Raw genomic sequence first — 17,724 nt, 5'->3', positions numbered from 1 at the left:
TAACTTAGGGCTAAACTTTTAACTTTATCAAATCATTACAATTAGCCGACTGAAATTCTTATGTTTCCAAAGGTCTGTTACGAAATATACAATTGTCATTCTAACGAAATTCATTTTCTTATTTCCCATTACGATATCCTTCTTCCATTTAACACTAGAGTTCAATTTCTTTACAATAAGTGAGGCTATCTAAGTTAGGATTCAAAATCAAAATTCAATTATGTGTCTATAAGATCATACTATCATTCCTTCTTTTTTTTTTAGCCATTATTTAGATATGAAATTACTAGGTCTTCTTTTCTTTTCTTTTCTTTCTTTCTTTCTTTCTTTCTTTCTTTCTTTCTTCTTCTTCTTCTTCTTCTTCTTCTTCTTCTTCTATATTTTTTTTTTTGTAAATGGTCTATATATATATTTTTTTTTGGTGACTTTATAACTTAAGTAAACCACAAGTTTTTCTCTTCTAACGTTATCAATGTGATCTTGTTTGACCTGTTTTCCAAATCATTTTAAATCTTGATCTCATTCTTCTAAGCTTGACAATTTTGGGTCAAGTCTTAAATATCCAAGCAATGGTTTCTAACTTTATCAATCATTCATGTAAGAATATTACTATGTCTGAACCTGATGGGTATCTAGCATCGTAATGAGCCAAAACAAAATAGATAACTGATGGAGCAAAGTGTAATAAACAAAGACTGGATAGGCCAAATTGTAATAAGCCAAACAGATGTGACCAAACCAACCAACCACGAAGTAGAAGAGAACTCCAGATGAGAGAGAGAGAGAGAGAGCAGACTTCGTGAAGGAGAGAGCGAGAAACGAGAGCTCTCGCTATCGCGATCGCGATCAAGCCCAAAAGTAGATGGTGCGATTTTGGCGAGAACACGTGATTTTGAACCAGAGCCTTACGAAGATGAGTCGAATCTAAAAGAACCAATGACGTCGCGAACCAATGAGAGAACCAGGGATGTTGCGAACCAAAGAGAGAGGTGGAAGTCGACGAAGGCAAAGAGAGAGAGATGCGAACCAAAGATCACACTCGACTATGACTTTCAGATTCAAAGTCGAAGTAGGAGAGCAGAAGCTGATGGAGAACCAGATGGGTCGTCGAATCAACTTCGAACCAGTCGACGACTTCAAGCCAAATGAAAAACCAAACGGAGAGACCAAATTGTGCGAAACCCTAGCCATCGCGAGATCAACGATTGTGTTGCTTTGATACCATGTAAGATTCCTGAAAGCTTTTCTATATATTCAATTGTGTTTCAATACAATGTGTACATCTGATATATATATATATAGCAATTCTAGTCCTAATCCTAAATAGGAAACAATAGACCTAACCCAAAATAGGAAACAATATTCACAGAATAAACCTAAACTAAACCTAAACGAATATTATTCTCACAACAGGATGTGGAAACCTTAAATCTTTGCCTAAAGGAATGCAACTCCTCGTCAAACTCAAAACAGTGACTATTGCAGCTTATCCCAAATTGACCTCTCTGCTAAGTACCATGAAGAATTTACCCAAGTTGAGGAATCTTGAGATTAGTAATTGTCCAAATCTTGACTTGGCAGGGTGGGAGGACTTTGTAGGCCTTAGGAGGTTTCAATAAATTGAAGGTACCAAAATTTTATGACCTTGTGGCTTTACCAGGTGAGCCAATTTCTTTGAACTCAAAATTATTGCTTATATTTTTATTCTTTCTAGTAGTAATTGCTTCTTCTGATGGGCTACTTGACATTGTCTTAGTGCATGTAATGGAAATTTCATATCAGTAAGAGAACCATGAAGTGTGAAGTGACAGGCGTTCGATGGAAAACCAACCAATGGATGGCTTGTATCAAGAAGAGAGGAGGAAGAAGTTGTTATCTCCATCAGAAGCCCTTGAACTTAGCTGCATTTAGGGTTATGCTATTAATGTTATTTTGTTAGGTATGTTATTTATGCAATGTTGTTGCGGAATACTTTTCTAAACATTGTGTTTCTCATTATTGTTGTTATGTATCTACTTTTTTTTTAGTAAATGGTCCTAATGGCTTTGAATTGTCCTACCTCTGCCTCCTTAGTTTAACTAATGTTTTACATATTAGCCTGTTGTAACTAATATTAGACCCGGCTTTGAAATGTAGTTAACAACAAATTTTGCCACGTCACGCCCACCAAATTTTACTGCTTTTCTATCTCTTCAAATGGCCCAAATCACAACAAACAGGTCTTCTATGTGCACAGAATCTAATCATAGAATCAGATATAACTCTCTTATATGGAGTGAGATCCAAACATTTAATGGGTCAGAGTCACACACCATTCCTCTATTCTTTAGATAATTTCCAAACCTCAAGAGGCAGAATAACAATCCAGCAAGCAATGTATATTCAGGAGCTCCATTTCATTATTACATACCTCACAAACACTATTGGAGATAAAACCTTTGACAAGTTAAAAAATAAAAAAAAAAAGCTTCTAAACACAACTCTGCGAAAATTTATTTTTTAATTTTTAATTGATATAATTTTGGATATATGAAATTCATTAGTTTAAGACATTCTAAGGGCAAATGAAATGTTGGGTTAGGGAAAATTTCACTTTGCACCTCAGTGTTTTACACCAAATCTTAGTTTAGCAAAAACTACAACTAAATTCGACACGACTATTGTTTGTCATGGACGCCTTGAACTAAACTACGCTAAATAACTACGCTAAATTTTGACACGGGTGGCTTGCTAAATATTTTATTTGAGTTAGATGTCCTTTTTTTCCATTTTTGAATGGCTTTATATAGCTACGGATGACCATTGGTTCAATAGTTAAGACTTGGCCTAATAACCTCGAGGTTATTGGTTCAAGTCTCACGACCACCACTTTGTGCATTATGCCAAAGGTTAGGTCCGTACTCAATCTTTTCTCTCCCAAACACACATTAATCTGTATTAATTGGGTGTTATTATTATTATAGCTACGGGAACCTCTTGATTGTTAGGAATAGCCGGCTGATTCTCCACGGCCACTTGGTTAGTGGAATTTTAGGTTAGCTCTTAAAGTGCAACTGTCCCATGATAGCCACCTGGCCCAAGCATCTCTGGTATATCCCCCAAGAAAATGGAAGTGGTTATTCTACATTAACCCTCAGTCGTTTGATCAAAAGGTAGTGAGATTTCAAATGTGATGAATGAATGCTATGTGTCCAATTCGGGAATAGCTCTCCTCAAAACTCGATCTCCTCCATAACCCTCAAGACTCCATTTTGTAGGAATAAGCAGTCAGTGACCTTCATAGACTAATCTCTCTTCTTGAAATGCAATCACATGATAAGGGTCAACAGTGTGGCTCACTAGACAGACCAACTAGTGGCAATGTTAAAGAATAAAGAGAAGTTTGTTGTTGAATATAGAAATTAAAGTATTTAATATATTTTATTTTATTTTTAGTATTATGTATATAATCTGTAATTGTGTCAATCACTGATTTAGTATTGTTTCCTTATTTATATTATTTTCTTATTAATATCATTTCCTAAATTGTATCATGAATTTATTATATATACATGAATTTATTATAAGTACCTAGTAATTTTGCTTCACCAGCAGGCAGCAGCCTTGCCTTGGCCGCCGCCGGACCTCAACCCATTCCACTGTCATATTTTCTTTCAGTATCAGTTCGTGGTAATATCTTCCTCTATCCACTAGTTTATTCCTATTCCAAATATCCCTATCATATTCTTTTTATTCGCAATCCATTTTTTGTGTGTTTCTACTCCACTTTGTCTTTCTCTCTGTTTCAATTTCAAATAGGTTTCTATCTTCAGACCTATTTGAGTTTGAGGGAGGTATTATACCTATATCGTAGTGAGCATGGTAATATACCATGTGAACCACCAAAGCCGCCCCATCTCACACACAACCCAAGTCGCCCCTTCTGGCGCACAAACCAAGGTGCACCCTTAGTGTACCACCTAAGCTGCCCCTTGGCGTACTTAGTCATCTATTGCCATCATCGTTTAGCACCACGTCATAAGTTATTTGTGTGCCACACTTGCTGGTTTAACATCCGGTCAATTCCTACAACGGTTCGGCGTAACCTCTTTAAATTGTCTTGACATTGATTCCAGTCAGTCTCTTCTAGGGCAATTCAATCCCTATTTTTTTTTTCCCTTTCTAGGGCGTGGTGCTGATGTATTAAGCACTTTTTGGCCTTTTTTATTTAGTGGACTACCAGATTTGTTCGGTAGCATTTATTTGGACTAACCGTTGAGTTTTTTTGGTCTTTAGTGCTGATGTGTTAAGCATTTTTTGGTCTTTTTTATTTAGTGGACTACCAGATTTATTTAGTAGCATTTATTTGGACTAGCCGTTGAGTTTTTTCCGGCTTCTTCCAGTCATCCCTTGGCAAACTGCGATTGTTGAATATCTTCACACCAGCTTGAGAGGGAGTGTTGAATACAGAAATTATAACACATAAAATCTTTCTTTTAGTATAATGTATATAATCTATGATTGCGTCAATTACTGATTTAGTATTATTTCCTTATTTATATTGTTTCCTAAATTGTATCATGAATCTATTATATATACTTGACCTCTACCTCTTTCACGGATAAGCCAAACAATTCTTTTCATTCTTTTCACCGCCTATACTCAGAGGAAGAAAGGGTAAAAAAGGAAACTCCTTGGATCATTACCTCATTTTGTAAGTCCTCTGGATTTGTGTTTCCTATGACATATTTTATTTCCATTAACTTGGATTTCTGTTATGAAACTCAATTTATTACCTAAATTTTGATTGCATAGTACATTTTATAATTTTGTACTGTTTTTTGTAGTTATTAATAAGTTGTGCCTGATGTATCTACATTTTTCATATTTGATTTTCACACACATTTTGATGAATCTTAGCATTTTGGAATCAGGTTTGAAAAGTTCCTCATTCTGCCCCAATATTTAAGGTTATTTTTTCATTCATTTTCAGATCATATTTTAATGTGTGTTAGTTGCAAATGATGTTTCATCAACCATTTCTAAGTTTTTATCGAACAAAAAAAAAAAAAAAAGCTGCCAGGTGTACAAATTTAATTCTAGTTGGGCCGATGAGTGTCGGTGTCCGACATGGACACGACACCGACATGCCTCCTTTTTAGAAGTGTCCGTGCTTCTTAAGTTATAATACAATGATTTTGTAGATTGGACAGCCTAATGTTGATTTCTTAACAGGAAAATTCTATGGAATACCTAAGAAATTCTTCAAATCAGAAGGATAAAAATATGGGATAATTTTTGCATTTGGATCTCTTTTCTGATACTTGTCTTGTAGTGGGCATTGCCTCATTAAAAGACCAGCTAATGCAGTATCTAAAAACGACTAGCTGCAGTACAAAAACTATTTCTGCTGGGACTAAAAGGCCTTGTTTTCTTTAGCTTGGTTCAAAATACTTTCTTGAGTTTTGAGGCTTATTTGCAATTTGTTTCTAGTAACAAAAGATTATCACGATCATTGTGCTGAGTCTAAAAATGTAGTTATGATACTCTCTGTTGATTTGTTTCTGTTCTTTATGAGTTGCTGAATATTAATTACCATTTTCAATTTGCAGCGTTCACATTATGATCTTCAGGAGGAATTGAGGAATGCTCAAAAGGAGAGCAATGGAAGCAGAGCTTCTAGAGGACCTTCTGATTATTACAGTTCTCCATTTGACGGCAGTGCAAGCAGGCGATATTGGAAGCAGTCTTGGAAGACATATGGGAACTCACGTTCTCAATTCTGAGGAGCTGTAGAAAAGGTATTGAAGTAACACTTATATCTGGAAGCTAAGTAGTTGAAATCAAGAAATATCAAATTAACCAACCTACATTCCATAGTTCCATGGAATATATTGGTGGGAGGTGGCTGGCTACTGGTCTGGTAATGTACGGATGGCCCAATATGATTCTGATGAGGATAACTTCATGATGAAAGTTTAAGTGCGAGTGAAGATGTAATTATGATTTTTGGTTCTAACTAGGGGGAAATTCTGCATCTGCAACCCCTTAAAAATTGTGAAAGTGGGTTGGCAAAAGGATGTTGTTTATACAAAATTGTATTATTATACTTTTTTTTAATAGATTTTTTTAAATTGGTTATTAAGTGAGGGATGTTTGATTGTTGTAGTCTTGCAACAGTTTGGATGCTGAGGGTAAGATGCTGATATTTTTGAATGGAAGTGCATTTTGTGAATAATGAAAGTGATGAATTCTTTCTGTAGAGATTTTCTATCAATTGACAGTGAGCTTTTGAAAATTGAATCCACTTTTGAGAATTTTTTTTTTTTATTTTTCGTTTTTTTTAAGTGAATTTTTTTTAATATTTATAATTTTTTTTTAATTTTTTAGATATACTTAATCTAAATACTATAATATTTGTGAATTTTTTAGAAAAAAAATCATTAAACAAAAAAATATGAAAATTTATTACATTTTCATATTTTCTTGTGTTCAATGAACTCTTTAAAGATTTTTTTATAATTTTTTTAAATATAAGTGGATTTAAAAATTAAAAAAATAATTAATTAAAATATTTTTAAAAATTATTATTAATATAAAAATACAAATTAAAATTTTTAAAATTTATTTTTAAAAATTCAAAATTAAGCAGGGGATTTTTTTTTTTTTTTTTTTGTGCTATTACTGTCTGGACTAGAGTCTCGAGTCTTGATTTGAGTCTGATATTGTCAAAAGTAACTCGAAACTCACATCCTAAAGAAAGACCAGACAGAGTCCTGAGTCTGGATTTGAGTCCGATATTGTCAAAAGTAATCTAAAACTCACTTCCCACATAAAGCAGTAACCTCGTAAATTTTTAGTTTGGAAATTATTAAGAGACGAGATTTCTGGAAAAGATATAACTTATCTCAAGTTATCATCTCAATTTGAGAGAGTATTTGGGCTTGGTACATATATTTTGAGACTAATTTCGGTTATTCAAACCGTTTATTTTGAATCGTTGAGTAGAATATTTATGCAAAAAATTAAGATCATATGTTTTAATCATATTTTTTTTTTTAAAATGAAAGACAAATATAATTTCAAGAATAATCATTCATTTTTTATAATATAAATTTGATTCAAGCATATAGCTATTGATGTCCAATTATCTTAATTTTTTGTATGAATATTCTACTCAACGAGTCCTAAAAACTGGAACAGTTCGGATCATCGAAATTGATCACAAAATAGATTACCAAGTCTGAACGCTCTATCTCAAGTTAAGATATTTTATGCCGTAACAGGATTATGTATACCATACGTTTCGAAGATTACTGTTATTATTTTAAGTGGTTGTTTGACATGTGCTAAAATATCACATACTATTTTAGCACATTATTCTATTTAGGTCGCAATCATTTTATTTAAGTCATATAACCTTTCTACCACATCACTTTAAATTCAATTCATATTTCACATTTTTTTTGTAAAAAGTTAAAAAATATACTAATCTAACAATCCCTAAATATTAGAAAATTGAAAGTGTAGATTTCTATGAATAGAATTCTGAAAATTCATACCCAAGAAAAAAAAAATTGAAAATTTTCATTTGTTAGCTTTCTTACTATTTAATGAACTAATTCGGCAATGGAAAATGTCTCGTAACTCAAATTTTGTGGCTCAAAAGTGGCTCAAATGGCCAAAACGACGTCGTTTTGGCCATTTTTATGTTGTTCTGTACTCAAAACGACGTCGTTTTGGCCATTTGAACCACAAAATTTGAGTTACGTAGCATTGTCGTTCTGCAATAGCTGGCTTGGTCCCAAGGACACCGCTGAGTTATCATTAAATCTATTTCTGCGGAAGCAATCGAAGCTGTTGGGAAGGGCAATTCTGTTTACCCAAATTTCAATTTATGTCAAGAGATTGAGGAGTTGTTGAATAAGGATTGGCAGTGCGACCTCCAGCAAATCTAGCGTGAAGTGGATGTGAATGTGAATGGGTGTCCTCATTGCAAAGGATGCTCTTCGATCGAATGGCTTGCGTGAGCTTTTGTTGAATGCTCCAACCGTTTTGGCGGTAGTGCTTGATAACGACAAAGCAAGGGATTTTAGGTTTGTTTGGTTGTAATTTTCCTTCGAGCATGGTCCGGATTGAATTGGATTGGGATAAAACCAAAACCAATCTGTTATTTACCGTTACTGAAAAATTAGAACCAATCCAATCCGTTTAAATTATGGAACCAATCCGAACCAATCCATTTAAACACGGATTGGATCGGTTTAGGATCACAGATTCACATAATTAAATAACAAAAAAATATATATATATAACACTTTAATTTCATAAAAATATAAACATAGCACTATACTTGTTCCATAATAGCAATTTGTCTTTCTATAATAGTGACATACTGTTCAAGAATTTAAATAATCATAAGAAAACTGGTTTCACCATAAGTATTTATACCATTATAAATTAAAACTAAAAACTAACAAACAAAAGTAATAAAAGAAAATATTATACGGGTTTAGGTTTTATATGGAATAAGAAAAGATACTATGGGGGAGGATATATAATAAAAATATAGACTATTTGTATACAGTCCGGATCGGTTTCAATCCGGAACCGTGGGATTCAATCCGGAACCAATCCGTAGATTACAGATTTTTAATTCTTCAATTCGGAACCAAACCATGGATTCAAAAAACTAATCCAAACCTACCGGATTGGACTGGATCGGATCGGATCGAATTACGAATTTTACAGATTCCTTACTCAGCCCTATTTCTTTGGCTTCGGCCTAAGTTTATTTGAAAAAAAAAAAAAAAAACTAATTGGGCATAATTTTTATACAAAAAAATCAAAGAAAAATGCTAGGGACCTCAAATATTTTACCAATATTTCTATCAATGTGGATCTTATATCCATGTGAGATATTTGGTAAAAATATTGGTAAAATATTTGGGGCCCCTAGCATTATTCAAATTCAAAATAATTGGATATTTGTACCTACATATTTGAATCATATTTGTTTTAAAATAATAGAAAACAAATATAATTTCAAGAATAACTATTCATTTTTGTAATACAAATTTGATTTAAATATATAGCTACTAATATTTAATTATTTTAATTTTTTACTTAACTATTTTACTTAATAAATTTTAAAAAATAAATGATTTAAATTATTAAAACTAAACTTGACACACCAACCAGTCAAATTCTGTGCCCATTTGGGAACTTTGGTTAAAAGTTGCGTTTGTCATTTGGAAACGTTCAAAAAAGTTACTTGTGAAATTACAATTATACATGAGCGAAAATGTAAATTTCTTAAATTAGGTGGGGTAGTTTGGTCATTTTATTGCGATGTGACATCATAAATAAATATTAATCAAAAAATTCAAAAGTAACTTTTTATCAACTTCTCAAATCACTTTCTAAAAAAGTCAAAAAAATTTATTAAAAGTTAATAGTCAACTTTTAACTATTTTCCTAAAACACCCCTCCCTTTCGATCAGATGTGGCCTTTTCAAAATTGGCTTTCTACTTGTCTTCGAAATTTTTTTGATGGAATCATTACAAAATTCTAGTCTCAAGTCCCATCAGTATAATTTTTTAAGGACAAATTATAAATATACTTGTTAAAATTTGTTCAAAATGTAAATTATTTCTTATAATTTTAGAAATTATATCATATCTCTTAAAGTTTATAATTTCATAACAAATTACTTATTTTATCAATAAATTATCAAGTCAATTAACATATTTGAATGATGTCAGAAATATATTTTAATTAATAATTTAGATAATTTTATTATTGTATAAGAGAGCAATTGAAATTTTATTTTTTTTAGTTAATTCTATTAAATAAAAAATTCTTATGAGACATATTTGTAATTTTTCAAATCACAAAAATAATTTATAATTTAAATAAATCTCAAATAATGTATTTTTAATTTACCTTTTTTTAATGACAATATTTACTCCACACCGGACTCACTAACACACAAGTGTCAGATGTTTGTTAGCTTTGTAGATAATGGACATAATGTTACTGCAATGGAACTGTTAAGAGGAGAATTAAGAATTTATTTGAGATGATCTAAATAAATATATTTTTTAATTTTTTATAAAAAAATGTAAAAGAAATAAAAAGATAATATAACCTAAATATATACACTTATTTAGTGTATGTTAAATAATGCCTAGATATGTAAGTTAGTAACATTGCCAACGGTAGCAAGCCACTCCACCGTCAAAGGAAGGAGAATTGAGATAGAGAGAGGAATGAGGGAGAACACACTTGTGGGGTGAGGTTTACTGCACTATTTATATTACTTATTTATTTTTAATACATACTTTAAATTAATAAAATTTTAATACATTTTTAAATTTTACTTTTAACACTTTTTATTATAACACACAAAATTAATATCTCCACTAAAATGATCTTTTTACGCCCAACGCACACACATAAATCTAGGACCCAATTACACACAAAAATCTTGACTTGTCATCTTTTTAAATTTATTTTTTCTCTCGTTCACACTCTTGGCTATTCTCCTTCCTCCTTTCCTCTTTCACTCTCTTTTATCCCTTATTTATTTTATTTTATTATTAATTTATTTAAAATACAATTTACTCTTTATAATTTAAAAAATTATAAATACTCTCTTATTATAATTTTTTAGTAAATAGAATTAATAAAAAAAAATAAAATTCATAACTATTGTTTTATATAATAATAAAATTATTTAAATTATTAATTCACATATATTTATAATATTATTAAAAACTGTTAATTGATTTGATAATTTATTAATATAAAAAAAATCATTTGTTATATGATTAAAAACTTAAAGAATTGAGATACAATTTTAAAAATTATAAAAGACAATTCATATTTTACGTAAATTTCAAAAAATATATTTGTGATTTACTGTTAGTAGATTTTTGTTACACAGGACACATAATTCCTTTTTAAGTTTAGATTAGACATCTATAAATCCTAGTTAGATTAGACGCGAATTAATGGAATGCACTACTTTTCATCAGACAAAGAGCAAGAGCCTGGCATGATCAAGAATTAAATCAAAGAATCACACTCTGTTTATATGAGTAATTTGGTGAAAAATGATAAGAAATATAACTTCTTCTTTTCTTTTTTTTTTGTATGCAATTTGTAAGTTGAGTAAAATATGATGAGAAACGATAAAAAATGATGACACAAAAATTATCTTACTAAATTTATTTTATTTTTCACTAAAGACAATATATTTGGTAAGAAACAAGTTGATTAGTTATAACATATTGCCCCTTAAAAACAAATAATAATAAAAAAATCTCACTCATATTAATTTCTTACATGTTTTATTTTTTTGTTCGTTTAAACATGACAAATGAAAACAACACTTTTTTTTAGCTCACCCTACAATCTCAAGTCTTACCAAGTCAACTACGCGGTCGTGTCTCTATCATCTATTTTACCTCTCCTCACCGTTGGACAATCGTGTGGGCCCAATTCAAAACCCCAAGTGCCACTTTTTTTTTTTTTTTTTTTCTACTTACTGTAATTCAATGGCGCCTTCTATAAAATAATGTTTATTTCACTTTTACTTTCAAAATTATTACAAAATTTTCTATTTCATTTGTAAACTACCACCAATTTCATCTATTTAATTTTTAAATTTTCAAATTTTTATTCATGTATCCAATTTATAGACGATTGTACAAATTATCACCGTTGAACTTTAATTTAACGGGTAAAAAAAATGTAGTTTGATAATGTACTCATACAATCACACATCTATTAACATTACAACAACATATAAGAGTTTTAAAAATCAAATGTTTTGATCTTTAAAAGTGAAAATTTTATTGCAAAAAATATTTAGGAACCAATTTCTATTAACATGAGAATAGTCGCTAAAAGGTCGTCCCGAAAAATCAAAAACTAGACATTTAGCTGCAAAATTTTGAAAATGTCACTAATAAATATACTTTTATGGTGGACCAAAAAATATATATATACTTTTAAGACAAAATAATTTGGTCTCAAAATGATTTATTTTTTAAGACAAAAAATTTGGTCCTAAAAAGATAATAATTCATCAGTAATGTCCAATTTTCGTTGCTAAAAATATAACTATGACACTTTTTGTAATAAAAATATTTGGTCTTTAAAAAATAATTTTATCCTTAAATTTTAGTTTCTAAAATCTTACTTTTTTATAATATAAATTAGTTGCAGAGTGTAGTTTGTACATGATAACAAAAAAAATAAGTTGTTCGTGATATGATTTAAGTTGTTTAAATTCTAAAAAATATTTTTTTATTCGGCGTTCTTGATAATCGTTTTGAATTGGCTTATTGATTTGTGATGATACTGTTCGTTCCAGGTGGAATGGGTCGGACTGATCCACACTCCTCAATCCCATGTCCGAATGACCAAGCCCACCGGAAGACCTGCACATGAGTTCAATGGGGAACGGGGAGTCCCCCAGCGAACCCTCCGACAAGCAAGTTAGAAAGAGAAGTGGAGTGTAGTGATGGATTAGAGATAGGAAGCTTAACCTTCTTTCTGTCTTCGACCTTTGCTTATATCCGCTAATAATCATTTTGTTGTCCCTTCCGACCTGTCACCTTGGCCAAAAGTCTATGCTCTAGCTTACCTTGTTCATGGTGAAGGCGTTCTGTTCCGACGGAGAGGGGTTATCGCAATAAATGCTGCAAGGGGTCTCATTAATGGCGATGTGCTGTGGCAATAACTTTGAAGATCTTTGTCTGCTGATGTGGCTTGCCCTTCTCTCGCCATGTGTCATAGTGTCATTGGTTCTTATTGCTGCATGGGGCTTCAGCAGTGCTGGATTTAGCATTTGAGTTATGTATTGGGCCCTGAATGGTGGGCTATATAATCTTTATGGGCTTATCCATGTCAGTAGTCCCTCATTCCCAAATGCAGCTTTAGTCTAACGAAGGGAATAATGAAGAAAATAAGGGTTGTGAGAGGGTTGACCGACCATAAGGAGGGTCGACCGCGCAGGGTGGCCGAGTGGAAGGACCGACCGTGAGAAGGGCCGACCGCGAATGGTGACCGGTCAAGAGGAGGGTCGACCGCGAAGGCAACCGAGTGTGGGGCCAACCCTGAGGAGGGCCGAGCATGAAGGGTGGCCGAGGGAAGAGACCAATCATAGGGAGGGCCGACCGCGAAGGGTGGCCGAGTGGGGAGACCGACCATGGGGAGGGCCGACCACGAAGGGTGGCCGAGTAGAGAGACCGACCATGGGGAGGGCCGATCGTGAAGGGTGGCCCAGTGGAGAGACCAGCCACGAGGAGAGCCGACCGCGACAGGTTGGTGGTGCGGCGCGGGGCTCGAGAGGCGGCGGGGCACGTGGTGAAGTGAAGTGGAATAGACAGGGAAGGGGAAAGGGGTAGTGGATCATGATCGTACACGTGGCAGAATCTCGTAGTGGGGAAGGTTAGGCGTTGGGCAATAAGTGAAAAGATAGGTCATTATAGGGTGTTAAAAAGACAGTTTGGTGGATTTTTTGAAAATTTTCAAACTGGCAAAATTTAATTGTGACCCTTGGAATACGGGCAAGCCTTGGGCCTTTGGTATTATTCACTTTACCTATCTTTGTGCAAAAAATCAAAACATTCCAAGTGTAGACTCCTTCGTTGCTAGCGATACACCCCTGCAACACTTTGTGAATTTTCTTGTGCCCGCATTCGAAGCTATTTGCAGACACATGAGAGAGATGGCCCAAGAGGATGCAAGAGTTGATCCATTGGGTGACGATGAGGCGGTAGAATTGGCAGAACAATACCAGACGGAGAGGCAAGTGGGAAGCGAGGGGGAGCCAGTGGAGCGACCTCATTCGTCCACAATAATAATGGTTGCGCAGCCAATCAACCAGGTTGAGCCAGATCATTGGCATACTGTAGACACCCCATTTTTGACCGTCCTCAAGACTTGGACGTCACCGTTTGAACACTCGGTGATCATCCATGATTGTGTTCGTCTTAAGTTCCCAAAGGTCTCGGCCACGCGCCTTGCCTCGGGATCTCTCGACTCGATTGTTTTGTGTTTGGTTTTGCACCAAACACTTGTGTTTTGCCTTTGAGGGGCAGGGAATGGCTTGTGGGCCATCCCCACACATCACCGGCCAGTGTTTCGTTTCCATTGGCCATATCTTTGGCCGGTCGGCACTCTTGATGGTCGATCGGCCATTTATTTTGTCAAAATGACATTTTTGGCTGGCCGATCACTGTGCATCTGCTTTTGCAGATATTTTTATGCCAGCTGTGCTAGCTGGCATACACTTTGCACCCCCTCCATACACGTGTATGGAGGGATTTCCCTCTTGACTAGCTTACTTTGGAAGCTTTGCAAGAGGGAGCTTCTATAAAGAGGAGGCCTCTCCTCCCTCTTCTAGGGTTAGAAAGAAGCTCCAGAGGTCTGGTTCTTTTTAGGGTTAGAAGTGTATCTATTCTATCTCTATAGTTTCCTCTCATTGTGTATAAGTGTGTGTTTGTTCATATTTTTGCACATAAACACCTACCATTACACCTTCCCTTAATTGCTGAGGCTTTAGAGGGTTGATCTTGGACTTTTTGAGCTGGTTTTGATCCAAGAAGAGGTCTGGCCTTGTGATCTTGGAAGTGTTCTTCAAGGGTGAGTGTTCTTGCCTTTTATTCCCCATTTTTGCATAGCTTTTTTTGCCTATCTTGCAACTATTTTTAGACTTTGTATATAACTAATAAAAGTCTTGTTTTTACTTGCTTAAAATAGTTGTTTAAGGGTGTTTTGTTGTTTGGGGTTGTTTGATCCCTCTTAGGGCTTGTTTGGCCCCATTTTTGTGCTATTTTGGTGAGCTCCGAGACCACCTCGTTTGGGCCTCCTCACCACTGAAGTCTTGAGGGATTTTAGTGATGAGGATGGTGGTTTAAGGTCCTAAGAAGGAGAGGGCCACCCCCTCTCGTTGTTGTCTTCAAAATGTGTCATTTAAGCCTCATGTGTGAGCACCATTTTTGAACTCATGTTGGCCATGTTTCAGTAGGTATTTGGTACTATTTTGCCACGCTTTACCTCTGTTTTTACTTGGTTTAGACACACCATGCTTGCCTTGCATACATGTCTTGTAATGCCATGATTTGCCTTAACATGTACATAGCATTTAGACTACCATGCTCATGTGTTTTGGCCTAGCTTTGTGAAGCTTTTATGCTTGTTTTAGTGTGCTTGAGGTCTGTTTTTGGTCATTTGGGTCATCCATGCTTTGCTTTGTATAGCTACAATGTAATCCCTCTTGTAGGCCTTAAGTATCGGATCCTCTAACATGCTACTCTTGCATCATTTCAGTGGCTTAGAACCACTTATAGCATCATTTCAGTCCTCATGGCATGCTTGTATGCTTGCATTTGATGTCCCTTTAATGCTTTATAAGGTTGTCATCTTATGCTCCATGTTTGGCCTGTTTTGTATGCTTGCATGTTTAAACCATTTAGACGCCATCTAGGTGTGTCTTTGGTCTTGTTTAGACTTGCATTGGGGCTGTTTGGAGTCCCCTTGGTCCTTTGAGGCTTGGTTGGCATGGCCATGATTTGAGCCCTTTGGTTGGCCTCAAGCATTAGGCTTGTTAGCATGCTTTGATTACTTGATTTAGGTTGGTTTGGCACCATCCTCAGGTGATTTTCAGAGCTTATATTGCTTGCCATATGCCCATGTTTAGCCTCTTTTAAGTGTGCTTAGAAGTTGCTCTTTGATGCCTAAGTGATGGACCATGTTTGCATGCATGCTTGTATGTGCATTTGGCCCTCATTTCCTTAGCATTGGCCACTGTTTTGGGCCTAGTTGAGGGCTACCCAAATTGGTTTAAGTCCACCCTTTATGTGTTGGTGCATGCTTACCATGTGTGTTGTTGCATGTTTAGGTTGTTTAACATGTTGCTACATGTTTACCCCATGTGTTGTTGCATGATTGAATGAAGTCACATGCTTGCTTGCATGCTTGACCATACACATTGCATCTCGCATACTTGTCATTAGCATGATTGTCACATGTCATATATGCTTGTTTGCATTGCCATGTTGCATGCTTAGTCCGCATGTCTAGGTTGTATTGCATTTGTATGCATGCCTTGCCTCTTGATCAAGTGATAGAGGTTGGGGCCTCATTTGTTTGTTTACGTGCATTGCATTTCATTTGATATCAAAATGCACACTTGGTTACTTGGGCCATCAAGCATCGAAATGCACGATTGGTGGTCCGGGAATCAAGGGCCATACCCCTTTGAGTCATGAACACGATAGGGGATGTGTCGGTGCACACATTTGCTTGAAACGCATTGCTATGCCTTATTTTGCCCTCTACTGCTGTCAAAACAGGTTCTGCAGGAAGACTTGGCCGGTCGACTACATGGAGTGCCGACCGACCAATTATTGATGGCCGAGAGCTCAACAAATGGTCGATGACCATCCGGACATGGTCGGTGGTGATCCACAGTGTCCATGGAGCATACCTTGGGAGTTGTGCAATTTTCAGAGGAGCAGAGCAAGGGAAACAGAGGCAAACTTGTGCATGGTGGTGGGTTTCCGAGCAAAACCGAGCGCTCATACATTGGGCCCTCTTCCCGAGGATGCTTTTACTGCTTAATTAGCTTAGTTAATTTGCTTAACTAGTTAATTGTCTGTAATACTTAGTTAGCATGATAGTTAGTTAAATTGTATTATTCTTTCGGTCCCTCCGAGCAAGGGCGAATTTGTAATAAGTGTGGGTGCGTGTGTGCATGTCTTCCAACCCCCACTTCTTTCTCCCTTTTTACTTACCTGCTTTCAATGGTTAGTATTAGGGCATATTTAAATTAGCATACCTTATGCTATGCATGCGTGCATTCATACATTTGTCTTGCATGCACCGGGCTCGGCACATCATGCTAACCGCATAGTATTTGAATTTCAAACTTGAATACGTGCACCGAGTTGTTGCATTTCACATGCCATCCTTTGATTAGCCGAGCCTATTCTAATGACATTTTGTATGCGATGCATTAGCCACTTTAACATGAACTAGGATCATGCATGATTACTAACTAGCTCATTATTTTGGCACGAAGTACGATGTAAGTATTTATGCTTTAGCATCTCGCATGAGTGTGAATGTTAACATGACAACATGCTTACCATGTGGCTATGTGCTTATGTGATATTACTGCCTGAATGCCTGTGGGTGAAGGTTAGAATGTTTGAGTTGGAACAACTCATTGAAATACGTGTTTTAGCCTACTTATGAGTAGCAAATTTCAAACCTTTTTCCAAACAAACGGATATGCAATGCTTTGTTTGAAATTAGGCGATTTAGTCTATACTTTTGTGTTGTGCGCATCACATAGTAAGATTAGGCTAATAATCGGATTAAGAACGCATAATGTTTTCAAAACAAGATATCATGGTTAGTAGAGGCCGATCTTCGGATCGGGCGAGAGGGGGTGCTCATAGCTGACCTTCTCCAATCGTACCCAAGTTCCCGAGCCGAGGCAACTTTGGTGATGACGGACACGTGGCCTTAGGCAAACGAGTCAGGGTTTCCTAAATTTCCCCATAAAAAATATTTAGGTGGCGACTCTGTATCTGGTAAAGCAGTCCATATTTGGCAGTTCTTTCTAAAAATCTGCTTTTCAAAACGATTTGCCGGATTTGGACTCTTTGGTTCAGATTAAGAACCGTGACGATTTGAGTCCGAACTGTAGTGAGCCCAAATGA

The 17,724-nt window shown here is 35.2% G+C and overlaps 1 long non-coding RNA gene across 1 annotated transcript; it reads left to right on the top strand.

Moving 5' to 3' along the window:
- The first annotated feature begins 640 nt into the window (after positions 1–640).
- LOC114270850 (uncharacterized) lies at positions 641–6,241 on the top strand. Its single transcript, XR_014343084.1, has 4 exons — positions 641–1,225; positions 1,414–1,660; positions 1,757–1,939; positions 5,592–6,241. It is a non-coding gene; the product is annotated as an uncharacterized LOC114270850 (long non-coding RNA).
- The last annotated feature ends 11,483 nt before the right edge of the window (positions 6,242–17,724 follow it).

Source organism: Camellia sinensis, chromosome 10 (assembly GCF_055761805.1).
Source record: "Camellia sinensis isolate YWXY chromosome 10, ASM5576180v1, whole genome shotgun sequence".
Taxonomy (NCBI): domain Eukaryota; kingdom Viridiplantae; phylum Streptophyta; class Magnoliopsida; order Ericales; family Theaceae; genus Camellia; species Camellia sinensis.
The sequence above is the reverse complement of the archived record's forward strand: the minus strand, read 5'-3'. Positions and strand labels throughout refer to the sequence as shown.